This window comes from Amphiprion ocellaris, chromosome 9, assembly GCF_022539595.1.
Source record: "Amphiprion ocellaris isolate individual 3 ecotype Okinawa chromosome 9, ASM2253959v1, whole genome shotgun sequence".
Lineage (NCBI taxonomy): Eukaryota > Metazoa > Chordata > Actinopteri > Pomacentridae > Amphiprion > Amphiprion ocellaris.
The window spans coordinates 30,798,032-30,825,191 of NC_072774.1; the positions used below are offsets into that span (position 1 = coordinate 30,798,032).

General features: G+C 40.1%; 1 protein-coding gene across 1 annotated transcript in view; it reads right to left on the reverse strand.

Moving 5' to 3' along the window:
* Window positions 1-27,160, reverse strand: part of LOC111564532 (proprotein convertase subtilisin/kexin type 4-like) — a 207,130-nt gene that overhangs the window by 93,442 nt on the left and 86,528 nt on the right. The window lies entirely within an intron of this gene.

Below are 27,160 nucleotides of genomic sequence, written 5' to 3' on the forward strand. Positions count from 1 at the left end.
ACGCTCATGTTAAGACTCATTTCTATGAAGCAGTTTGACATCAACTGAGTCATCCGAGAATTTAAGATTGTTTCTGTCCATGTGCGGACTTCTGCAGTCAGCGTTGTAGATAATAAATGGTGGTGGACACACAATACAACCCCATGGGAGCCAATACAGGGAACACAATTTACTGCGACCCTGAGAAAAGTTCCCGTGATGTTATCCATCTGACAATATTAACAAAATGGTTAAAAGGATGTAGCATTCTGTGGCCACAATGTAGAAGGAAAAAAATAGAAAAGAGTGAGATTTTATGCAGTCAAGGTGCTTAGAATAGCTGATTTTAGGTTTGTACAGGAGGAACCAAGAGACATTTGATGCTCAAACCAAACATGTTTAAGAGATCGATTGCATGCTTTTAATGTTTTGTGTGCTCAGTAATGCCTAAGTGTTCTTGTCGTTTTATTACGTTTCATGGAACCACAGGAGCAGCGCAGCTCCAAGTCACTGTGTGGTAGACAGGTTATTAAAACTGTGAATTTCAAGTGCTCTACTAATTGCTCCAATTCATTTGCCAGAGTGTAGCTGCAAAGTCAATTTTTTTCTTAAATCAAGTTTTGTCAAGATTCATGTTTCACTCTACAAGGTTTTGCACGACTAACGGATGAGTAAATGAGTGAATGGCTACAGAATAATGCAAATCCCTGAAAATTTACTCTATTTATAATGTCATGTTTTTTCATTTTTTATTTCATCCCCCTCACATTCTGTACCTTTCCCTGCATCTTTGCATCATCCTGTTTTTTTTCCACATTAGTTGCGTCTCTTTGACTTGCCCCCTCCTTTTGCTCGCCCCCTTTCCTCGCCCCAGACACCACCACCACCACCACCACCACCTCCATCTCTGCTGCATCAGGGCTCCTGTGGTCTCAGCGAGAGACAAACGAATGAGGGCCCCAGGAGGGCCGCGCCCGCTCCGCCTCACATCGCTCACTCGCTGTCTCTCAATCACACACACACACAGGACCTGCCAGCCTTTGTCCCATGCAGGCAGTGGCTCCGGGTTGTCATGGCAACCTGCAGTCGGTTTCGCTGTTGAGGCCTGATTGTGTTGTGCTCAGGCGGGATGGAGCCCTGGGTGGGTGAAGCCTCATTTGAGCCCTCCATACTGTGCCACGCTGAGCCGTGCCACGCCAGGTCATCCTGCTATGTCCGAGATATAAGCTCTGATGCTTTATTGTCTCCTCATGCACCCCGTTTTTCTCTGTGTTTTCTCGCCTCAGACACACTACCTCTCTTTCAGTAATTTGTTTCGGCATCATATATGGACAGTTTCCGGTTTATTCTTGCTTTTGTGTTTTACAGGCAATTTGTTTTCAAGCAGATTTATTTTTTTTGGTTCCTGCATGTATCCCCAGTGTAGCGTGCCAAATTCCCTCTGCTGCAGTCATTGTCCACTCTTGGTCCTAGACAGCTGTAGACAGATAGCTGTGTGCTACTTCCATGACAAATGGTGCCACCATTCATTTCTTTTCACCTGCCAGAAATAAGCTTCGCCTCAAACTAAAACCTTGCTAACAGCCAGTTGCATTTGTTGGAATGCACCACCATGCAGGAACACGAAGCACACTTTGCATTTTTAAGATTTATTTCTAAACTTAAGCAACAGTTTCAGTTTTAGTTTTAATATAAACTGTGGCACATGAGTTTTTTCCTGGTATTTATGCCTAAACTGCAGTGGAAATACAGAACTGTATGAGCATGAAAGCTGCCTTATTTCAACTCTTTTCAATCACATCTCAGTCATTGTCAGAAAGCAAACTGAGGCAAAACAAAGCAAAATTAAAAACTCCTCACACGGATATGCAGAGTGAAGCTACTTTCATCAGACTAGTGCAATTTCATGTTTATAGCAACTGTGGGTCGCTGTACAGAAAGGCTAGAGAACGTAGCACCAGTTGATACAGAGTACTTTTTATCAGCAATCACAAAGCTCTGATTTCTTTTTTTATTATTGATTTTTAGTTTTTGATTCTTGAGGGAGCAAGAAAAGGAGCTCTCTGGCCAACTTTCCTTCTTGCCTGAGCCAATTTGGCTTTCCACATGGAACACAAGGCCAAGCAAGGATGTTGAGCTGGTTTTTGTAGACTCTGATTTAAAGTTTGAGGTGTGCTTAGAAATACTATTGGTCCACACATTGTCTTCATATGGAATTAAACAGCCCTGGCATGTTTTTCCCCAAATCTCCCCACATGCTGATATGTTTTCTGCTTTAATCCACTTCAGCATCAGAGAAATCGAAGTTCATGCTCTGCTCACACACCACCATCCTTTGCTCCATCTTCTGTTATTTATGGATCAGAATCGCTAAGCTTTCAATTCTGAAAGATGCTACTGTTAACATCTTTTAGTTGCATTCGTGATAATTGGTAGTCACTTTAAAACATTGGACAATATTTGAGAAGACCCACTTTTTTTGAATATGGAGCACGCTTAAGTCATTAGAGACATTGTTGACATACAGTAGCTCTGCAAAACAGCACTGATCCAGGACAATATATCATGTCCCCTCTCTGTCTTCACTTTGTTCTACTTAGAAAAAGAGCATGAATTTATCATTTGTGAAAGAGACCTAAAAAACAAACACATGCAGTTTTACAATAGATTGACATATTACCATTTTCATAGTATTTTGTCCTGTTGTAGTCAACTGCAAACGTCTGTAAACAAAACAGAAATAGGTACGTAACACTAAAGGTACACAACCGTTCAAAAGTTTGGGGTTAGAAATGTACTTATTTTTGAAAGAAAAGCAGTTCTCAATGCTCAGTTTTCAGTTTGAAGATAACATTAAATTTATCATAAATCCAGTGTAGACATTGTTAATGTAGTAAATGACTATTCTAGCTGAAAACAGCTGATTTTTAATGGAATATCTCCATAGGAGTACAGAGGAACATTTCCAGCAACCATCATTCCTGTGTTTTAATGCTACATTGTGTTAGCTAATGGTGTTGAAAGACTCACCGATTGTGCAGTTATGTTAGCACACGGATAAAAGTGTGAGCTTTCCAGGTTACAGCAATCTCTTAAAGCTTACAGGAACATAAAGCTAAATATATGGACATTGTTTCAGTCCAAACATGCGGGTCTAAAAGCACTGGATCACTGCTGCTACTGCATGTGAAAGGAATTGCTTGTCTGCAGGAGGCAAAGCAGCCTGATTTATTAAGAGCTCATATTTGTTTCAGCTCAATTATAAGACAGACGGCTTAGTGTGCATTCATGCATGTTCCTGTGCTTCTGTCTGTGTGTGTCAGACCATCACACAAAGACTATCACACGGAGTCACATCAGAGTTTAAAAGCTGACACTGTCACTTCTGCAAGTCTGTGATGGAGACATCTCTGGGAATTAACGTCAAGCTGTTCAGAAGGGAACAAAGTAACAAGTGAGCAAAGGACGGAGGGAGGAGGACAGAATGGAAACAACGGAGGGAGGGGAAAGATGACTGGAAGTATAAGATCTGCACCTAAACCCCCTTAGTCTGAGAGTGTCACTATCATATGTACAAGTGAGAGACACCCACAACACTGACATGTGGTGTGCTGCTAATCACTGTGGTAATATGTAAAGGCAAGGCAAGTTTATTTGTATAGCATAATTCATACACAAGGCAATTCACGGTGCTTTATAATGGCAAAGAAATACATTCAGATTTAAAGGTAGACATTCACTAAAACCATAGAAATAAAACATCAAAGTAGACATAAAGATCAAAAAAGTGTGTTAAAAGACAATAAAATAGATTGAGTATCTAAGAGAAAGCTGCAGTAAACAATATGGTTTTTAGGCCTGATTTGAATAAGGCAAATTATTAATCGTATTTCTTACTCACAAATAAAATGTATGCCTCACAAATAAAATAGGATTTGAAAAATGCAACACATTTAAACTTTAAAATTACATTATCAGTATGTATAGTAAATTAGAAAATCAAAGCAGATTTTTCTGTGGAAGCATTTTTAAGAGTATTTTTTTGTTTTTGTTTTTCTCATATGGTGTTAATACAGGAACTTTAGAAATGTTGTTTTGGTTACAAAACAGTTACAGCTGTATTTTGCATTAGCTTGGTTATCCTGCTTCATTCGGAGTCCCTTAAATCCATATTTTGTAATGCTAAAGTTTTTTCTAGATGAAAAAATTCATATCAAATTCCAAGACAACATTTTGGGCCAGCTTTGTCTTAGCAAAAGATCTTTTATGGCACATCACCGCAGGAATATTCTCACCAAACTATCAAGCAAACAACCACAGTCCTTGTATGAAAGCAAAAATGTAATGTCAGTGTTCTAAAAATCTGGCGGTTTGTACAGACTTAATAAAAGAGGGCTAAGTATAGAGCCATGTGGTACTCCACACTGACCTGCTTACATGTGACATAGCTAAGGCTAGTGTTTTAATTTTTGCATCTGCTATTATGCCATGATCCGCTAGCTAAAAACTTGACTAGTGTTTGTAAAACCAGTTATTGAAATTGATTCACTTGTTGATTGCCAATTTTCTCACGTCCTTTTGCTATGGAGGGTAAATTTGAAATAGATGTGTGTGGTTACAGTGCAGAGAAAATGTATTTGATCACCTCTTGATTTCTTCTATTTTTGTGTACATTTCATGCTAAACAAAATTTTCTATCAAGGCTTTCTGAGCAAACACAAAATGCACATTTACATGGTAATTGTATTTCTTGAAACAAAAATGGTATCAATACCTAAATTCACCAAGTGAAAAAGTAACATTCCTCCTTAACTTAATAACTAGTTAATTGTGTTATCTTTAGTAGCAACAACTGCAAAGAAACCCTTGTGAAGGCTAGAGATCAATCTCTGACAGCACTGTGGTGAAGCTTTGGCCCACTCTTCTTTGTAGAACTAGTTCTGCCACATTTTAGTGCTTTATGAGCATTAACTGTTTTTCAGTAACTGCCACACCTCCTTAATGGGGATTAGGTCTAGATTTTGACTAGGCCATTACAAATCTGTAATTTTATTCATTTTGAGTCCGTCAGAGGTGCTTGAGATAAATGTCGTCCTTCAAAACCCAGTTGCAATTCAACTTCATCTCACAGGCTGATGATATGTTTTTTTTCAGGATTGTTTTTATCTGAGAGCAGAATTCATGTTTAACTCAATAATGGCAACAACGCTTTCCTATCTAATTACACTGCCACCTTCATCTTCCAAACATTTCAGTTTTAAGTCAGTAAGTCCATAGAATTTTCTTCCAAAAGTGTTAAGGGTCACTTAGGTGTGCTGTGACAAAATTCAGAAGAGCCTTAAAGCTATTCTGGGTTTGCTGTGTGTTTCGCCTCATCACACTGATGCAACCTTTTCCCAGTACCTTTTGGATATTGAAGTCATTGGTACTGATGTTTATTGAGGTGAGACAGGACTGCAGTTCCTTGAAAGTTTTGGATCACTGTGACTTCCTGGAAGAGTTCCCTTGGAGGAATTTTGGAAGGTCAGCCGATTTGAACTGGGAAGTTCAAATCTCCTCCATTCGTAGATGATGTCTGTCACTGCGCCTCTCTGGAGTCCTACAACCTCCAAAACACCTTTCTAACCCTTCCCAAACTCATGTTTTTCAATTACCTTCTTCTCATTGTTTTGAGAACTTCGTCTGATTTTGGCTTAGTGTGTTCCTGGTGAGACCTTTAAACCGACTTCATGCTGTCTGGAAAGAGGCTGTTAGGTTTTGACTTTACATTTCTGGTAGCAATCAGGCCTGAGTGTATATGGTCCTATTGCAGCCGGCTATAATATCACTTTGGTAGATTTTGTAGCTAAGGGGAGAATATTTTTTCACACAAAACTAATTGGTATTAGATAACCTGTTAATGTATACTTTGGTATATACAATTATCATTTAAAACCTGTATTTTGAGTAGTTTGATATTCAGTTTAATATGAGATACACACAAAAAAAATAAAGGAAATTAAAAGGGTGGTTGAATACTATTTTATAGCATCGTATACAGCATTTCTGCCTACTAATGGAGGATCAGACTGTGTGTGTATGTACATGCATGTGTCTGATTGTGAGAGATTCTGTTCCGGTGACAGAGACGTATTTGGATCAGGATTGAGACATGTACAGGATGAGCTGATGTGTCACAGGGGTCAATTTGAGCATCAAAACACAGCACCCTCAAGTACTTTCAAGGATGATACAAGTGGAAAAATGCATTCAGCCAGGTGTATTCACTCAGGTAGCACCATACTGCCATAAATACAGCCATAAACACACTCCAACACAGTCCAAGGTCTTCTGAGTGCGAAAGTAAAAAGCCACGTCCCACAGTTAGATGGAACACTGTAGGTGGTGGAGCCAATGCAAAACCTTCCATGAATACAAATGCTTTGAACCTGGCTGACCCAGTCGAGATTGTGATTGTGCGGGTGTGTGTGCGTGTGCTTGCGTTTTCTGCTCTGCATGTGTGTCAGCATTCAGCGGCAGCAGCTGCACTCTATCTCCTTGCTCCTGCAGCATTCACGTCGGTCCTCAGGGTCAAACACACACACAAATCAGACATCGAGATGTGTCGGAGGCCATTTTGAGCCGACGGTGAATCGTGCCTGAGCCACCGCAGAGAAAATGAGCCGACATCACTTCAGAAGAGGCCCCCACTACACCTGACCCCCCTCTCCCCCTTCCTTTAGCTGGCTCTAGCTGCTTAGCTCACCTCTATAGGAGTTACTGTACACAAAAAGCAGAAGAAGTCAACAGACTGCCACAGAGACTTAAAGGTGAGGAAGGGGAGATGTTGAGACACACGAGGGAGGAGGTAAGTCATAAAACACTGATATCAATATTTCTTTAATGAAGCTGCACATGGCTGATGATTTGCATATGCAAGTGTGAAAAAGAAAAAGGAAAGGTGTGTACATGTGTGCTAGAGAGCTGCAGGGAGGCGGGGGGGTGTATCACCATTCGCTAAGGGTGAGACTTCCTGGCCCTACACCTCCGTCTCATTAATCAGCTCCGTATTTAAGAAGGGCTGGAGTGGACACTTGCCTGTAATTAGCTGGCTTTGTCAAGGATGCACATGTGCCTGCATGTGGGGAGGTTTAAAAAGTGAACGGCAAAGAGAGAGATGTTGGGAAGTTTGATGAGTGATACAAGATGGAGAGTTAGATAGAGGGATGAGGAGGGAGAGGGGAGTGTGGGTGATGGAAAGCCTGGAGCAGGCTGCCACAGGGGGAAAAGGAGTGAAGAGAAAGCTGGGGGAAGAGTCGGGGAAGAGGAGAAGCACTGTTGGGAGGAGTAGGAGAGGTGACAAGAAAGATGAAAGAAAAGAGAGAAGGTAGATGAGAGGAGGGTGTTGAGGAAAAGGTGCAGGGATAGACAGGGACAGAGCAAAAGGGATGTGAGGATGAGAAGAGGGTTGACTTCTAAAGTGGGACATTAGCATTCAAGAGGCACCCATTCGCCCCCACCCTCCACACATGCCCACCCCACCTCACCCCGCTGCCCTGCCTGCCCAGCAGCCAGCTCTCCTCCTGCGGTGGACCCAAACACAGAGCTTTAAGTTCAAGTCTGACACGCTTCCTTCAATGGAGATGTCTACTTTAGAGAAATATCGTTGTTTTTCTCCTTCCACGGTGTGTGGGTTTCAGTGTGCTCTCAGCTGTTACATTACCGTTATTACTTCTGAAATTCATGAGCAAAATTTTTTACCTGCAAGTTAAACATTTTCTGTCAATCACTGTGAATGCATGACTTCAAATTTCTTGTTATTGAGAAACGGGTGCGAATCCAAACGGTGCCACACGCCTACATGCACAGATAGTGATTCAGGAGGGGAGACGTACAGTGGAGCAAGAAAGTGAGCAAGAATGTACTCCGATTAAACAAAAACATTAAGGGCACTCGTTGATTAAAACTAATTTGTAGAGTTCTACTGCTATCATTGTGTAAATGTCCCTCTGACCTGCAAACAAGTGTCGCCCTCATCTACCCCGACCTGCACTATTTTTCCTATGCGTCTTGCATAAAATTAACATGTGAATGTATTAATGCATGTATGTAAATAAATAAGTATAACAAATTTAATTTGTTACCAGCATTGCCTCAATACATACACAGTAAAATCATCTTCGTGTGTGTGTGTGTGTGTGTAAATCCATTTAATTACAACAGCAAAGCATCTGTTAGCACATCTAAAAGAGCTGCAAACATTTCTTCAATTATTGGCTATGATTCTTTGATTGATCTCTTGACTCTTACAGACATACATTTGGATTCATTCAACTAACTAAAACAAACAGCTCCTCCACTTTCCTCTAATAGTCAGATTATTTTAATTATCGTTTTATTTGTCCAGGTTTGGCTAGATTATGTCTGTCTCTGAGATTCCCATATAAACTCCACTCCAATACAATTACAATTAATTAAATTGAAATTGTGGCACTCCAAGGTAAAGTTTAAAAAAATTGAAATAAGAAGAACAACAAATGAAACCAGACCTTTGAGAAGATCAAACAATCTTCTTAAGAACAACATTCCTTTACTTTCTGTAAATTACTAGCATGGCTATCAACACTTTTCAGTGGAGGTACTTTTTTACTGAATAAGTATCTCTCACCAAATTCATGTAAGTACAGCACAGTAGTTTTTAGAGATTACTGATGGCTGGGTATATATTTGTTTCTGTTGAGGAATCTCCAAAACTGAAAAGATTCATCTCTAAATTTTTACCAACTTCCCTTCTTTTTCTGTAGGTCTGAGGCAAAATCCCAATAATTCCAATTAAGGGTATAAAATAGAGTATAAATACACAGTTTCAATTTTGATCAAAGGCATAAAAGGTAAAAGCATTTCTTCTTAAAAAGCAGGGGACTTGTTCACAATAATATTAATACAGAATAATGTCACATCTTACACTTTTTCTCACATTGACAGAGGTGAGAACCAGTCTTGATTATTATTTTCATTCTAATCTATGAACTGTTTTCTTTTCTATGGTGCTCCTGTTTGCCACAGACAAATGTACTGACTCCCTTTGAGAAGTGCCACCTTCACTCTCTCTCCTGCTTCTGCTTGTACCTATTCATTCAAAGTGATGCAGAAAATCTGGAAAAATTAAAGTTGTGGCAACAAAACAGAGTGTCAGTCCCAGAACTTAATGGCCTGGCTCAAGTGATGTATAGTGGGCATTATCCAGCATGTCTAATAAGTTGTTTACTCTTCATGAAGTGGAGGACCCTCAGGGGAAAAGCTGTTTTTCTTCCATATTTGACACATCCACTGGTAATCGCATTTATCTCCATGAGCATCACTCAACACACATCATAGAATACAGACTACGATTCTATGATCTATTAAATTCCTCATAGCTTCCTGCTGCACGTACTATCTATATATACACGACTTCCTTTTCTTCCCATTAAACTGCTTCCCAACTCCTCCTCTGGTCTCCTCCACTGCTTTGCTCTCATTTGACTAATTATATTCACTGAGAACGGTGTTGACAAATTCATTTTGAAATCCATTAGTCCCGTGGCGTTGTTTAAACAATGTGCACGTTAATGTCCATTGCTTTAATACCCTTGATTCACATTCTAATAGCCGTCTGATAAATCAGGTTATCTGCGACACCTTCTACACACCGTGAAGAGCGGAAATTAGAGAATTATTAACTATCCGTGGTGTTCTGTCGTGTCTGGGTCTGTTAGGAAGAAGAGGAGAGGAGATGACAGAGCAGAGGAGGGAGAGAGAGAGAGGAGAGAAGAAAAGACAATAATAGTGAGAGAGCTCAGACACCGGAGAGACAGATGAGTTAAAGGAGACCAGAGGGAAAAACAGAAAGGGATAATAAGGAACATGGAACACAGCAACACTAAGGGATGGCAAATCTAGATGAGAATAAGACAAACATTAAAGAGAAGGGACTGAAGGCACGATGTAAAACACATAGTGAGAAAACAAGTAGCTGTTTTAAAAGCCTTGGTCACTTTATTCCCCCTCTTATGAACTTCATGTGACAGAAAAATGTTTTGAAAGGCTGTACAAAGTGGACGATCAAGAATAACAAGTGAGCTTCTGTTGCTTGGACTCAAGAAACCTAATGAACTAATGGATTTGTGTAATATAAAATAACTACAGCTTATAATGTCTGTATTTTAATCTTTCATTCTAAGGCATGAACACAAAAACCCATGAGGGACACCAGGTGTGATGTGTCGAAGATAGTGGTAAGTTGACAGTTTAATAAGAACAGAAAGTTGGAATGTTCACACAATGTATTTATAGGGCCAGTATTAAGGGACCAGAGATAAAAGCAGCATGTCTCCACAGAGAATAATGCACTTATCGACTACTAGATATTATTATTATGACTCATGGGCTATTAATGGGGCTATTATATCTGTCATAATGTCATGTCGCTCATGTCCCTTAGAATGACCATGTTCAAGCCTAAGATACGCACAGTTTGGCTTTGACCAAGAGTTGGCCATGTTGGACACAAGAAATTTCCATTCACAGTACAATGAACCTTTTTACAATATGTAGGAGACTATGAAAAAAAAACAGCAATTTATTCTAATCTGACATTAACACCAAAAACAATACAAAAGTTTACAGGTATCAGTGAGACAAATAAAATGTAAACAAGGAGAAACGGTTTAAGTGGACAAATCATGGGTTTGAAGGTTGATAAGATTGTAAAAACACTACTCAACAGTTAATAACGCTATAAGACCTACTCTTACAGCCATGGAAATCTATCCACACTGTTGGTCAAATGTTTTTTTATTGAATGAAATTGCCTGGGTGACTCCAAACTTTTGAACAGTAGTGTATACTGGTATATAACACAATATTTTGTCTTTATTATTTCTAAGCTAAGACCAACATTAAAAACACCATGGAAATGTTATATTCCTCATTTGTTCAGTTGCAAGTGTATTTTGTCTGTTATTTTAGTCCACATTTTCAACATTTCATATGTTCCTCCATTTAGCTCATTTTCAGATTGTGGCTACAAGCTGTGAAAATTTAATTAGTATCAATGTTGATTAATTCAGGAGCTACCACTGAAACTGTAGTATTTTTGGCTTCTCACCCAACAGCTGATCACAGAACTACACTGAATCTGTTAAGCTGGACTTATTCAGAACTTTGCAAAGTGGATTTGATATTAGATTCAGTTCAATAACATCCTATCAAACCCCAGCCTCAAGTGACACATACAGTCATACAGTCAGCACACATGTTGCTGCCTCTCCACTCTTATTCCTCCTCCTTACCGACTGGCTCAACCTCCTGATTTAAATTATCTCAGAATTTCCACTCCACCTACTCTCTTGCTCCTATCTCTCGCCAAATCCTGGCTGCTTCTTCCGTTTCTCCTCCTTTCCCGACTCTCCCAACTTCCTCCTCCTCTGCCTCTCAGTGCCTGCTGAAGCCAGAGAGAACATCTATTGGTGTCAGTATCCCTGCCTGTGGTGCCCGGTGGAGTGTATGGATGAGACACAGAGGCCTGATTAGCTGCTTGTTTACCTAGCACCACCACCACCACGATCACCACCACAGGGCTTCAAGGGCAACGCCAGTGGATCAGCTCCCCACGTACAGCAACCCGCATGAAAACACAGCTCACAGACACACTGTGCTGAGCACTTCTGGAGCGAATGTCTGTGATGTGTGCGCCATCATGCCCCCGTTGAGTCACCCACCACGGCACAGGGCTCTTAATTAAGAGGAGTGTGTGTGTATGTATGTGTTCTGGGGGCGGAGCAGCTGGCAGGAGGCAACGGGGCCAGAGAACATCTGCAGGAGGCCGCAATGCAACACACCTGCACACACACACACATACACAGTCACACAAAAAATACACACAAACAGGCACCTACAGACAGGTGACAAATTAAAGGAAAAACTTGAAAGAATGGGCGGAGGAAAATGACCAATGTAGACGCATGGTACAGGTAAAGACTTACCAGCCAGTCATGCTGTGTGGCAAATGCTAAACAGGTCCAGTAGATTTTAATTTTGTATCAAGGTGGCAGGATTAAATCATCTACATGTTTTGAAAGAAGGATCGTTGTTGGGGAATTGATGGCAGGAGCTTCAGTCACACTGACTGCTGGCTTGTGTTTCAATCAGAACAGTGACTCAAGTGACATCGGTGTTTAGATCCGTCTAAAAGGCATCAGCAAAAAGGGTCAGAAATCGTCAATAGCACACATTTGATGACAGTGATTCTTGTGCATGAGCGTGATATGAAATGAAAAAAAGAAGAGCAGCTCTTCCTCAGGTGATTGAGCATCTTAGTGCGGGACATGATCTGACTAGCAGCAAAAACAGTCCATTAACAATTATATAAAGGAGGACATTATAGCAAGATGCAGTACATGAACCCCCTCATCACAAAGATATACATTGTACAAATGTGGCACCATTTACCATATTTTCAACAAGTGGTTGGGTGCATGTGTGGTATAAACCAAAAGGACGGTACTGGCCTGAACCACTGAACCCCTCCATTGAAGGGATCTGGTGCACGTTTGAAGCATTTTGCTAGCATGGTTTGATCCACTTGTCCACTTTAGAGGGAAGGATCACCGCAAATCAATACAAAGCTCATCTAAGTGATACCCTATGCTGCAACATTTCTATTCTGAATGGTCTCTTCCAGGATGACAATAAGGCATGAGGGGTCACCGACTGATTTAATGAGTATGAAAATGATGTTAATAATATGCTATGGCCTTTGCAGACACTAGATCTCAACCCATTTAAACACCAGTCTGATGTTTTGATTGACATGTTAGATAGGGCTTTCTACCACCATCATAAAAGCACTAAATGAAGCGGTAACATTTGGAGGAGAAGAAGTTGCATCCCCCAGTACATGTTTGTGTGCAGAGAAGCACTGAAGGTGTTCTGGCAGCAGGTGGTGGCTCAACACCTTTCTAAGACAATTCAGGTTGTATATATAATAACTGATCAAAAAGTAATCAATAAGCAGAGTCTTAGTTGATCAGTTTCTGACTGGCCGTTTGTTCACACCACAGGAAGTGAAAATAGTCATTAACAGACATTACCCTTTACCGAGTCTTTCCTTGCAGTTGTTTGATAGCGATTAAAAATGTCTGGCAGGTAAGGGTGGGATGAATTCAGGGTAAATGATGACCTCAAGGAGGTGCCACTCAGAGAAACTCAGGGTTTCCACCAGCAAAACTAGGACTGGCCTGAGAGGAGCTCACTGGCCCAGTCTCAGGGAATGTGTACAGTTTGTTATCTTGTGCACCCCAAGACAACACAATCAGGAAAAGGCAGGTAAACACTTCACAGATGTTTCTGGGGACTGACTGGCAGCAATACAGTAGGGTCCAATGGTTTCTTTGATAGTTTTGTAAGGATAAGGTGCTCAAACTTTAAGAAAATGTTTCATCTCTTTGCTTTTTTTCTGACGTATTCAGAATCACTGCTTCTTTTGCTATGGCTATTCAGTGCATGTGCTTGTAATATTTACATTTTGTTCATTATTAGCTGTTGTTTTGTAGTTCTCCATAATGTAGCACACTGTTAGCAACACTAGCCTTTAGACAATTAAATTAACAACATAAATGTGCAACGACTACTCGACTAATAGCTCAAACTATTGCCTAGTATTCCACTACGAATACCTTCGGTCGGGGGAAACTAAAGTTTTTCCATTTATTTGTCACCCATCTGCACACATACATTCGCTGGTAGATGAACACACACAATTAACTACACACTATTGGCACCAGTTGGCAACTCACACCCCTGAGAACAGACACGGAGATACACACTCGCAGGCACATACGCAGACCCGTTCAACACTGCCAACGCCACTGCAGCCATACCAGTGGGACTGTCACCATAGCAACCCAGGACTGGTCATGTCACCCTGGTTTAGCGAGACGGGTGACAGCGAGAGAGAGTGAGAGATAGGCAGGCGATAAAAAGAGCAAAAGACAAAGGCAGGGAGCGAGGGGCATTAAATACCCTCCACAATGCTTGGCCTCAGTCTTGTTTTGAAACAAAAGGGTAAAGAGAGAGAGAGAGAGAGAGAGAGAGAGAGACAGAGAGAGAGAGAGAGAGAGAGAGAGAGAGAGAGAGAGAGAGCGAGACAGAGAGAGAGAGAGAGAGAGAGGGAGAGAGAGGGAGAGAGAGGGAGAGAGAGAGAGAGAGAGAGAGACAGAGAGAGAGAGAGAGAGAGAGAGAGGGAGAGAGAGAGAGAGAGAGAGAGAGAGAGAGAGAGAGAGACAGAGAGAGAGAGAGAGAGAGAGAGAGAGAGAGACAGAGAGAGGGAGAGAGAGAGAGAGAGACAGAGAGAGAGAGAGAGAGAGAGAGAGAGCGAGACAGAGAGAGGGAGAGAGAGAGAGAGAGACAGAGAGAGAGAGAGAGAGAGAGACAGAGAGACAGAGAGAGAGAGAGAGAGAGAGAGAGAGACAGAGAGAGAGAGAGAGAGAGAGAGAGAGACAGAGAGAGAGCGAGACAGAGAGAGAGAGAATCCAAAGGCGTCTCATCCACTGAGCAGCTCTGAATGTGAGGAGGTCAGCAGCTTAGAGGACTTCAGATGCACCATAGGGCTCTCAGAAGCCAGTCTCCTTTTTTCAATAAGTCAAGAGGAACTGTGTGGTTGTGTAACGCATGCACACACATGCACAAACGCATACACACACACATGCGTGATGTCATCATGTAGATAGAAAGAGGAAAGATAGAGAAAGGGAATGGGATTTTGTCCTTGCACTGGGGCAAAGGCTACAGCCGAGGGTAAAGGATTAAAGGATCATATCAGCCTTAGTGAGTTTTCTTTATGTCCTGCTGTTATCTGTTTCAGACCTTATAAGGAATTTTGCTTTTCTTTTGACCTCCGTTACCGTTCTGTATTCATATCCATGTTTTTAGAACATTTCACATTTACTGAAGTAAAGGAAAATATTAGTGGATGAGAGAAATTTGGAAATTAAAAATAGAACTATTGCAAAAATCTCTTTCAGACTTGGTCACGGTGGAAAATCTGGTGTCTCAATAAAAGAAAATTGCAGTGTGAACAGGCAAAGCAAAGTGATGACATACAAGAGACATACGACTTAAACACCCACTGAAACTCCACTGAAGAGATGAAAAATCAAAAAAGGAAAACTGTAGAGCAATGAGTAGTAATTGTAATGTTCCTTAGATAAATGAATTAAAGTATGAAAGAAAATTAATACTGTGTTCCATCATTTGAGATGTAACTGGTGCTCTTTTAATTATGTCATCTGTTCTTGTATGACGGTTAATGGCTGCTTTTTTCAATATGCTCAACTCTTCATGTTTGTATAGCAAATAGAATGATTTTAAATTGTATTTCTTTTTTAGATGTATTGTTACATTCTGGCTGCAGGAACCAGACTATAGGGACTCTACTAGCAGCCAAACTATGGGCCCCATTTTTATGGCAGTGCAAAGACCAGCGTCACCAACTTTCAACAATTTGGTAACTTCCTCACCTTAAAATTTGTTTTGCACATCTGCGTGGTATTTTGGTGGCAAGTCCAGAGCGCATGGTGCACAGAAACACAAGGAAAGCTGGAGATTCTTTAAAATCAGGCAGTTCAAAGTGAATTTGGTGGAAAATGTGTCATTGCACTCAGAGTAGACCTCTTAAAATGATGTCAGTTCGTCTGCAGCTACTTTGGTAGTTTTACCAATAAGAGCAGCGTAAGGACTTGGATGAAATTTGCACCAATGATGAAATTATTTCTTAAAATGTAAAGAAATGTTTCTAACAAACCACTCCTCATCCAGTAGATATGACATACAAATGTGCATTTATTATGTTTGAGGCAAAACGTCAGTAAAGTGGTGTGCAACGGTCTATAAATTAGAATAAGTGATTCTTACAGTACCGATCATCTACAGCGGCGTTATACTACGTGAAAAGCTTCTCCTTCAGTTCATTAAACCCATGCAGCCACCTGAAGGCATTAGGACACAAATGTTGATAAAGCTGCACCCTCTAATTTGAGAGTGAATTACCATTACACACGACTGTCCACTGTGCTGCCTTAATTACATCATGTGCAGATGACACCAGGCTGCCACAAAGTAACCCCATTTAATAAAACACACATTGTACTTGTTCTTTATGACTCAGCCTTCCCCTGTCTGTGTGGGCAAAGTCGGATTATAATGTTTCAAAAAGAGCATTTTTTGTTTTATTCTCATAATACATTATAATGCAAAAACGGTTGTGTTGCATTTTCAAGCATGAGGTGGCCATGTACGTGAGATAAAGTGGAATTAAAACTGATTATATATTTGGATTGATGTGATCATATAAATGGCTTCATCGAAATGATGTATTTCAATCATCATTAATTAAATAAAACCCACACCGTCTGCCTCTGACTGCAGATTTGAGATGTTGTGTGTGGTTTGCTATTCAGAGAACAATATAAAGAAAGATTAGACGAGTCCTTCTATTTGTTGACCTGTTGTCATGTGTCAACAACATGTTTCACAATGACAAGAGCAGTGATGTTACTGAATGAGTGCATTTTTAAATTACCAATATATATATATATATATATATATATATTTTTTTTTTAACTGATTTACGATTTATATTTCAGATCATTGTTTGTTGCATTACTTCACCATATGAGCTGAAATAGGAGGTATGCTCAAGACCTGCAATTTTGAGTTTGTTGTTAAACTTGGCCGTCCTAAAGCCAGTTCTGCATCTCTGTGTGCTAATTAGTGCAGACTCTAAAAGCAGACACAGTTCTATTTGTTACTACAACAGATATGAGTGGGTCATTAAACACATAAACACACAGGGCTTCCGTGAACGTTTCTGGCTGTGACTTTGAGCTTTTTACAGTGCTACAGCAGCTGCTTCACATTGGGTTGCAGCACTGTGTCGGTGTTACTGTTCCTGAGGTTTGCTGAACACAGCTAAAATAGCACAGGATACCTGGAGAACTGAGAACTTACCACAGTGTTTGGTCTCTGTCGATTGCAATCATGCAGTGCCAAAACAGAACACTTTGAAATTCCCTTTTGCATATTTTGGGACACACTCTGATTCACATTTTTCTTAATGTTTAAACAAAAATATCAACACTGGTGTCATATCTGTACACTGGGAGCAAAAAAAAATAAAAATCGCTTGCATATAGCCTGGAAAACAAGGGGTAAAGAGCTGGCCTGACTGTTTTAATATGAGGTGTTGTGTTTCTTGGCTGGGTGCAGCCAAGAAAAACTGCCAGGTTACAATGGTTAACTTGAACATTTATGACTGGATATTACTAGTCAAATGGCAGCCAAGCCGGTGATGAATGAGTCTGCAATGGTAAAGCATGAAAGCTGCAGGAACGTTTGCTTAAAGTAATGCATTGCTCTTTTTGTGGGCTGGGGGGAATAAAGACGTGACTTGAAATATCCATTTTGGTTGATTTGCATTTGTCATGAATACCGTGTAGTGTTTCAGATTTACATGAGTTTACCATCTACTACATGTCTTGTTTCACACAGAGAAAGGTCTAGCTGGTGTCTGAACTTTCCTCCTGTGGAAAAATAAATGGTAACAGGAGCAAGTGCTGTGTGCTTCCCTGAAAGATGAAGCGGAATACAGACTACCAATCATCAAACCCATGGTCTCATTTGTTTACAGTAATTGCACTGGGGTATAACTATTAATGGTATAATGATGTTTAAAGATGGGACAGAAAGCACCTTTAAATCATCTTCTGTTTGTGTTCTATATGTGGGTATTCAATCACTGTGTTACACAATAGACAAATTGGCTTATTAGCTGCTGAAACTGATTTGTCAGAGGAAAAAAAAACTCCTGTACTAAATAATAAAATTCAAGTCATACTAACAGAATGTACATGTTGCTGCTTTTGGAGGCATTTGAAGGTTTAAAATACATATCTTCATTGTATATTTCTTAAAAAGTCAAAGGTTGGTATTGAACAAGCTTTCTCTGGCTTCTACTGGAAAATGGTCAATAGCATAATCCCTCGAGTCTCTGACTGTCTGTACATGAGTTGTGAAATGATGCGTAACAACAAAGACAAGAACATACAAATACACAGAGACGTACTTGTATCGTTGCTAGCTGCTGTTGTTTGTGTGTGTGAGGGAGATGTAGTGTGACATGGGATGTGTGCATATTCATCAATCAATATTTCTTTTCCTATATGATATATATATATATATATCTGATCTGCAGCCTAGCGTATATGTGCTTGACCCTTCATCCCAAGAGAACCATAATACACCTTCATAATAAACAATGCGTCCCAGCGACTGCGATGACTCGCTAAGCAGCTACTGAAGTGGAAAAGAAAGCCACATCAGTATTCACAAAGGCACTGCTTGAAGCTTCTGAGCTCATCCACTTCACACTAAGAACGTTTGCATGAATTAAATGACATTTTTGAGATACTAGAGAGTGGTTGTTTCAGTTTTTGATTAACTCACCTTGTTTTAAGAAGCTTTTTAACACTGAAACAACACTATATAGGTGAGATTATCACACCCCAACAGCGGATTTTTGGGGTGTGATATGTACTCAGTGGAGTTGAGAAATTGCAGGAGTCATTACGAGAATTGGGTGAAGTCACATCATTTTTGCAAAAAAAAAAAAAAAAAAAAAAGGGCAGCTTATATGGCATCTGGAACACTTCCAACACTTAAATGAACAAGAGCTGATTGAAACATAAGTACAAAACTTGGCCAACAACACTTGGATATATCAGCTGATTGGATAAAATGCAAAAAAAAAAAAAAAACATACATAAAAACATATGTAAGAAGATAAGAGTAAGAAATCCAATCTAATCTAAACTGAACTCAAAGTGGTTAAAGCGCCAATGTGAAGCTAAGCTAACAATGACAATTTATAGAAACATTTATCATGTCAAATCATTTTCCTCTTTAGATTAAATTTTACATTTATACATATTTCAGTCTATAGTCACCTACTGTAAAGTTCTATACTCTTTTGTGCAACAACAAAGCAATGCAAAAATTTTCACCATATAAAGAGCATCTTATGCTAAAGAATACAGTAAGATTAGAGATATCTGTCATGGCAAACATAAAATAAGCCATGGTTTAGAAAAACAACAACAAACAACTAAGTTGAAATAGTGAAAACAAATAATAAGGGCTCAGATTTATGGTATTTTTACACCATCTATAAATCTGTGCTTATACATTGAGAATCACTGGTGAATCATCACATGGTGACAGTGGAAAAATAATCATATCGTGATTGTGCTAGAAAATTACTCCTAATTCAATAAGTTCCATATCTGGCCAACAAATTCAAGTTTAAGATTCATTCTCTTTTTAGTTCTGCTTGGTAGAAACAAGAGAAACTGTACAGTGGGTTTGTCACGTTGAGCAACACCTTTCACATCATAGATAGTCAACTGTTAGCAGCAACTCCTCATGTGAAAGAAAACTTGATTATGTGGATAGAAAAAGGTTTGTGCACAGACCAATTAGCTCTGACTGCATAGAGTAAAAACTTTTAGACGATATACATGCTAACTACAGTACAGCACTGGATGACAATGGGTGTCAAAATATCTTCATGTTGTTCTCATGCTGCGATTTTTGTATTTCTGTCAATTCTATAAATTTTAATTCAACAGTCCACGCATCTCCTCTGCAGGTGCATGCACATTGTCGGCAACATTTGACCAAGATTGCAATGGAAACCGTTTTAGAGTAAGCATTGGAAAGCTGTCGTAGAAGAAAAAGGATGGTAAAGACAAATGTGACAATATTATGTAAAACTTTAGCAGTGCCAGCATGTCACCACTGCACAGGTCCTGAGCTGGGTTCTACCTACTTCTATTTGTCCGACATACACAAAAATATCGGAATTTTTTGGATGGAGGAAGGAAAAAAAACTGCTTAGTGGTCTCACAGACTCCGCAGATCCATCTCAATGTTTCAGATTTCAACATAGAAATGCTGCATCCACAGTTCAGCTGCAGTCAGTTATTCACCAAATCAGTCACATTTAGTCGACTTTAGCTGTTCACTGTTGGGAGGAACAGCAAAGGTCACACATCATGAGTGATGCAACTAAAACACAATGATTTTATGAAAGATTGCAGAGAATAAATTCTGTTTTGATGCTTCAACTAAACCAGCACAGTTGGACTGAGGAAATAAACATGCTATGATTAATTTAGAAAGTCTTACGTAGAAGATCATAATAAGGACATAATCTTTGTGTGTACACCCATATGTGTGTGTGTGTGTGTGTGTGTGTGTGTGTGTGTGTGTGTGTGTGTGAGTGAGTGAGTAATACAGCAATGAAAACGTGCTCTGGTTCCAGCCAAATTCAGCATTAATGACCGACTGAGATCAGCTCTAGCAGTGGGATCAAATACTCCGTCTGCTAAATAATGTAGTGTACAGGGCCAATGACAGTCCCGTACGGACCACAGAGAAAGCTGCTGGGACCCTAATGTATAGCAGGTACTGTAAGTATGTCAAGCCACTGCTGTTAAATACTGCTGGGGGAAAGATCAGTGCCAATTCTACACTATTTATATGTGTGAGTGTGTGTACGTACGCACGTGCAGATTTGAGGTTGCATGCGTGTGATAGTGCACACGAGTTCGCTTGTGTGTTGTGTTTGTGATGATGTCGGCAATGTGTGTCACTCATCAATAATGTACAGCGCTTGGTTCTCCCCTCTTCAAAGCCAGTGACACTCTAGTGTTCCACATAATTAACTCTCTCAAACACACACACACACACACACACATTCCCTCACACACAAACACACACAGCTAAATACAGTGAAGGAAACAGCAGACAAATGCATATAAATGAGTTCAACTTCTAAAAAGTCCATAGAAAATTCAAACAAAAAACTTGTCTAAAACACGCTCTTTTAAAATTCAATGTAATGTATCTTAATAGAGTGAAAAATAATTTATAGTCTTCATAGTCTAATCCCTCTTCAAAAAAAAATACTTAAGATATTAAATGACTCTAGAAAGGTATAATCAGCTAATCTGGCAATAAAAAAACAACATTTCTAACATTTAAAAAATATATTTTTAGATAAAGGGTTATTAAAGCTCATACCTCCGCAGGATAACTCATCTTAATTTATTAATTTGTTTAATTTCCACAAAGGTTATCTGCCTCCCAGTGGCCATTAGGAAGCAAGGCAAAAGCTACACATACAGTAGCATACTGAACCTGAACACTTTTAAACTCCATGAAAAGATCAAAGCCAAAAACAAGAAATGCATACTTGTCTGTGTAGCCAAAGCCTGTCATGTCATGTTTCTCTGAGCAGCACAAATGTTCAAAAACGACAAAAAAATACACACTTGAGTGACACTGGTGCACTAGATGGTGTGTTCATTCATTATAATGAACAGGGGCACCGTAACTTATTTAGCCTCAGTCCCACACACACCATCCTGCTGCTGCAAATACTACTGCTGCTCCTGTTTCAGTCATGTTTGATGAAAACCACAGAGCCCAGCTAAGTTAGCAAATGATTTAAGCCTTTTTCCTTTACAAAGAAACTTATACTTGGCACCTGGTTTTACAAATGTACGGAGAACCGGAGAGGAATCAAAATGTTCTGGGAGGCAGATGAATGTGTTGTTATATTTGTTCTTTTCATGGAATTTGTTGATAAGAACAAAAGTACAGCATATCACCACGATGAATAAAAATAGATGTGACTATTGTATATAAAAATGAGGACCTTAACCACAGGACTGCACAGTAGCTTGGTGGTTAGCACTTCTGCCTCGCAGCTAGAAGATCACGCCCCGGCCTTCCAGGGATCTTTCTGCATGGAGTTTGCATGTGCTCCCTGTGCATGTGTGGGTTTTCTCCAGCTTCCTCCCACAGTCCAAAAACATGCTGAGGTTAATTGGTTATTCTAAATTGTCCGTAGGTGTAAATGCGAGTGTGATCATTTGTTTGTATACGTGGCCCTGTGATAGACTAGTGACCTGTCCAGGTGTCCCCTGCCTGTCTCCAGGCCCCCACAACCCTAATGAGGATTAATATAGATAATGGACCTTATCCACATTCCTTTCTACAGGTGTAATGCTATGGAGATGACAAAGAGTGTGATGTAATGCAGCACTCATATGAAAACAATTAACCCATATGTCCCAACTTGGGTTCTCCGTTCCCAGGGGACTGGGCTTCTGAATGTCCCAAAGGTCCATAAAAAGATGGTTGGGGAACGGGCTTTTTCATTCCGGGCACCAACATTATGGAACTGTCTACCTGCTGAAATCAGGCAGCCATCGTCCACTGATGGATTTAAAACTAAGCTGAAGGCCCACTTGTTTACTTTTACATATGAATCTTAAATTGTTTGTTTTATTGATGTGTTTTTCAATGTTTTGTTTCTGTTTTTACTGTTTTTATCAGTTTTTATCTGTTCTTATTGTTTTTATCTTTGATTATCTTTGACTGAAAGCACTTTATAAATAAATGTATTATTATTATTATTATTATTATTATTATTATTATTATTATTATTATTATTATTATTATTATTATTATTAAGTTTCAGATATTTTTGCTACATTATGTCATGCTCAAGTAATTTTTGTCGCAATATCAAGGACAGGTAAGGACAAGTGGATACAATAAAACTAAATTGAGACTTCCAGAAAACTCCAATCTGACTGGATTTAACATCTAAAATCAAAAATAAATAATAAAATATAATAATAATAAGTAACAAAGTAATAAAAGAATATGTCCTCTGGTTGTTATATGCAATACACACTCAGTTAAAGTCATTTACAGTTTACAGAACACACAACAACAAGATGTGATGACATCAAAGCACAACTCACAATGCTCTTTGGTTTTTTTCTTTATGAAAAACAGCTTTTAAGATGAATTGCAGTTCATTTCTAATGGGGAAACCCAGATGAAGACAGAGGCTGGCAGATAGAAGTGAATCACCATGATCGTTTTTTAGGAAAAATAAACGGTTAATAAAGAAATAATCAAGCAAGAAGAGCAATGATGATGATGATAATGCATTTGTGTGTGTCACTGGATTTTCTTCTTTTTTTGCTTTTATTGAAACGGATTAAAATAGTTAAAATTTCAGGGCTGCAAGGATCTATTTTTTGACAACTGTGCTTTGAAATCCTGCTTCAGCAAGGCGATGTGTAAAATACACACAGACAGAGATGAAGAAACATCTGCACACACACACACACACACACACACATATACATAGGAAGTGAGTGGTGCTGATGCCAGCTTGGAGTGATGGTAATATCACAGACTGGAGGAGCTGCTAATGAACAGTGTGAATGGGAAGAAAGGCTCCAGCTCAATCCACTAATTGCCTTAAAAGCTTTTCGTACAATTTACCCTGTCAACAGAGATGGTGGTGGTGGTGTGTGTGTGTGTGTAGGTGCGTGTGTGGGTGGGATATGGGATAAGAAAAAGAGATAATTCTGAGAAAACATATTGTAAGAAAGCGAGGAAGGAATGCACAATGGTTTTACACCTACGCAGACCCAATCAGACACATGGTCTCACACATGCACCAGGACGTCTTGTTTAGCTGAAGCCAGTAGCATTTAAAACTACAGCCAGACATTTCACACACCCGAACAGAGCCACAAAACACGCAGAGAACTCACATGCACTGACTGCCACACACACACACACACACACACACACACACATCCATATATATATAGTATCATATGGCCATAACTTTTACACACAGACAGAAACACACTGCAGGCTAGGAGCTGCACAGTGCACTGCAGTGGTCCCCGGCCCTCATTAAAGTAAAAAGCCTGCTGAGTGTCTTAAGCAGCATTAAGGCAACAGCAGAGTCATAAATACAGCAGCTCTCCTCTCTGCTCTCCAGCACGGCTCCCTGGCCTATTGTTCATAACGCACAGCTCAAGGGCCTGAGCGACACAGTACAGTACTGTACAGCCACACAGATCTCACTGCATCAAAGCATTCAATAAAACACAGCGCTCAAAATCAGACAATTTCTGCTGACACAATGCTAAAAAGACTAGAAATGTAAAAGAAAAAGACTTGAGTCAGGATAAATCATAATATGATGCACACATTCTGATACTGTTCCGTATTCATTTGATAGTTTGAATGCATTCTAGTGATGTTCAGTAAAACACAGTCAAAATTAAACTTTACTGATTTTCTTAGTTTTATCCTCAAACAGTTGAAGCAACCACTGTGGTTAAGTTTAGGCAACTCAGTTAAAAGTCTTTTCCGATATGAATCAAACTTTCTGGATATCTGCCTTTTGTCAGGCAAAGTTTAGGCATCTGAAAATGTTTGGTTCAGGGAAAAACTAAAGTCATGCCTTGGTGGTTAAAGGAAAACCAGAGTCGACTCTTAGTACAGAAGACATGATGCAAACTGCAATCTACTGTTCCAAAGCATACACTTAGCTCCTCCATATGACTTTTTTCTTGTCTTACCCTAAAACCCAAGACAAAATCAATACACTTCAGTAGATTCAGTAGGATCAGATCAGCAGGCAAAGTAAAAAAGACAATTTTAGTGTCAATAACCAGTTAAAGTGTAATAAGCTGAAATGATAACCAATTGTTCAAGTGTGTTTTTGAAACATAAATGACCAAAAGCCTGTTTTAAGCTCTAAAAACGTATAATTTGCTGATTAATGTAGACCTCAGCAAAACATGACTGTCAGCTTGTGAAGACTTCGCCAATTCCTGGATGTTTTTCAAAGATACGACTACTAGACTGAGCTTGAAATTCATCATTCACCATTGGCCATCAAATATTAGGACAAGGCGGATGTCACAGACAAAAAACAACAAGAAAAGTGGACCAAATGCTTTTGTTGTGATTGATTAATCATGAAATTATCACAAAAATAATCAATAATGAATATTCTCAGTACTAGCAGTGACTGTGCTGAGTTTGGAGGGAACACATAGAACTGGAGTCTTCAAAATAAAGGAATTCACTTCTACCTCATTCATCAAGCAGCATCATTTTCTAAAAAAGTGTGAAGAAAGGTTAAGTCACTTTCTGGTACACAAACACACACACACACACACACACACACACACACACACACACACACACACACACACACACACACACACATTCACCAACACACGGTAAATCCTCTCTCTGTGGGTTTTTCTTGTTAGATTAAAGGAAAGTCTTTAAAACTTGGAAGTTTGGAGACATTCGTCTGCTTTGTATCTGCCTCTGAGTTTATTCTGCTTGTATGTACAATATATATGGAAGCGTGGGTCAGTGAATGAACATGTGTCTTCAAGCCGCGATATATGCACAGTGTTAGTGTGTAATTATGGGCTAAACATCCATTTACAAAGCTGCTGACTGGGGATTTCATGCAGCAGTGGTGATGTTGGAGAAGCAGCGGTTAGACATGTCGCCCGGTTATTGTCATCAGACAGGAAACCACCCCACACACCCCTCTCCCACCCCCAGCCCCCAAATTAAAAAAAGGAAAACAACCAATCCACTTGCTGTCACACACAGCTGCTCAGAAGATATCCGACACATGTCCTGTATCAGCAGCTGTGACGAGCATACCAACTATTCAAGGATGGGTGGGGGTTGATCGTATGGTGGGTGGGGGTTGATCGTATGGTGGGTGGGGGGGTATTTGCTGGCAGGGAATAGTGAGACAGTGACAGGTCACGACCTCTGAAAACAGGGGTATGGAGGGTTAGCAAGGGGCAAGGCTGTCATGGGTTGTCTCCAGAGGTCAGATGGGTCCGAGGTCAATTTATCACAGTCAATAGATGGATAGACAGAAAGAAGAACAAAGAGGCAGGTAGACACCCCCAAAGGGCTGATGGTGACGAATAGAGCTGCAGGGGATCGGTGGGGGGTGCAGGGGGTCAGGTGTGTTTATGTAGGTGGAGGGTTGCATGTGTGTGTGTGCCTGGGTGTGCTCCAGTTTTTATGCACGTGCTCAAAACATGTGTTTTCACATTTTGTGTTTGTGTCTGTGGAGGTGTGGGCATTGTGCTCGGTGGAGGAGTGTATCTCCAGAGTATGGAGGCCTCCACACCTCAAACTCCTCCCCTGAGTCTGCTGCCTGTCATTATAGACAGCATGGAGAGGCAGAGCTGGCCCTGGGTCAACACCAAAGCCAATACCTGAAGACAGACAGCAGACACGTGCACACACAAGCACCGCAATCACATGCACACACACACACACACACACACACAGCCAGCAAGTCAATAACTGCAGCCCATTATTGAGCTGGCCAGGTCCAAGTTCTGACACGAGCCACAATTAACCCTTGAATCCTCAGTGGGCTGCTGGATGTTCATTCAGAGTGGCTAACGAGGCTAAATGTGAGAGCAGTGGCTTCGGTAACGAGACAGGATAACTGTGCTGTGTTCCAGCCTGAGCAGGTCAGCTCTCACTGGCCCGGAGGATAATATCCCACTTCCAGATTTATGTCAGAGCAGCTCTGCCTTGAATTACCTAGTTTTGTTTCTGGAACGCCAACAGCTGACTGTCACTGGACCAATAAACTGAACTCCTCTTATCTCTGTCTCACACACACAAACACAGGTGGCAGCCTAGAGTTTGGAGAAGCAGGGTAAAGGCTGCTTTATTCTTCAAACAAAGTGCTGTTCACAGCGTCTGCACCAGAAAAGCCCCTTCCACAGGTCGGATTGGGAGGAGGGTGACAATCTTTTTTCACTGGCAGTCTTCCAGCTGTAAGATGTGGCAAAAAATGCAGCAAATTCAAGTTCACTACAAATTCTATTCTCTTCACATTCTTTACTGTAAAAAAGATTGCTTTGAAAGGGTATCAGTAAAATCTAACAGGGTTATTCTTAGTTTTGTTATCGTCTTCAGTTCATGACCTTTCTATCCAGAGTTACCTCCTGTGTCCACTGGATGAGGCAGAGTTCCAGGTCCATCATGCTAAAAACTCCAAATGATGCCACTGCAGCTAGTGTGTAAAAACCTATTGCAGAGATCTTGATTTTTTTTCTCATTTTGTTTCTTTTTTTATACAGTAGGTCTTCTTGTTCTTTAATGGAGCAGCTTCTGTGTCTTAACACTCTCAAATGTGTTTAAATGCCAACTT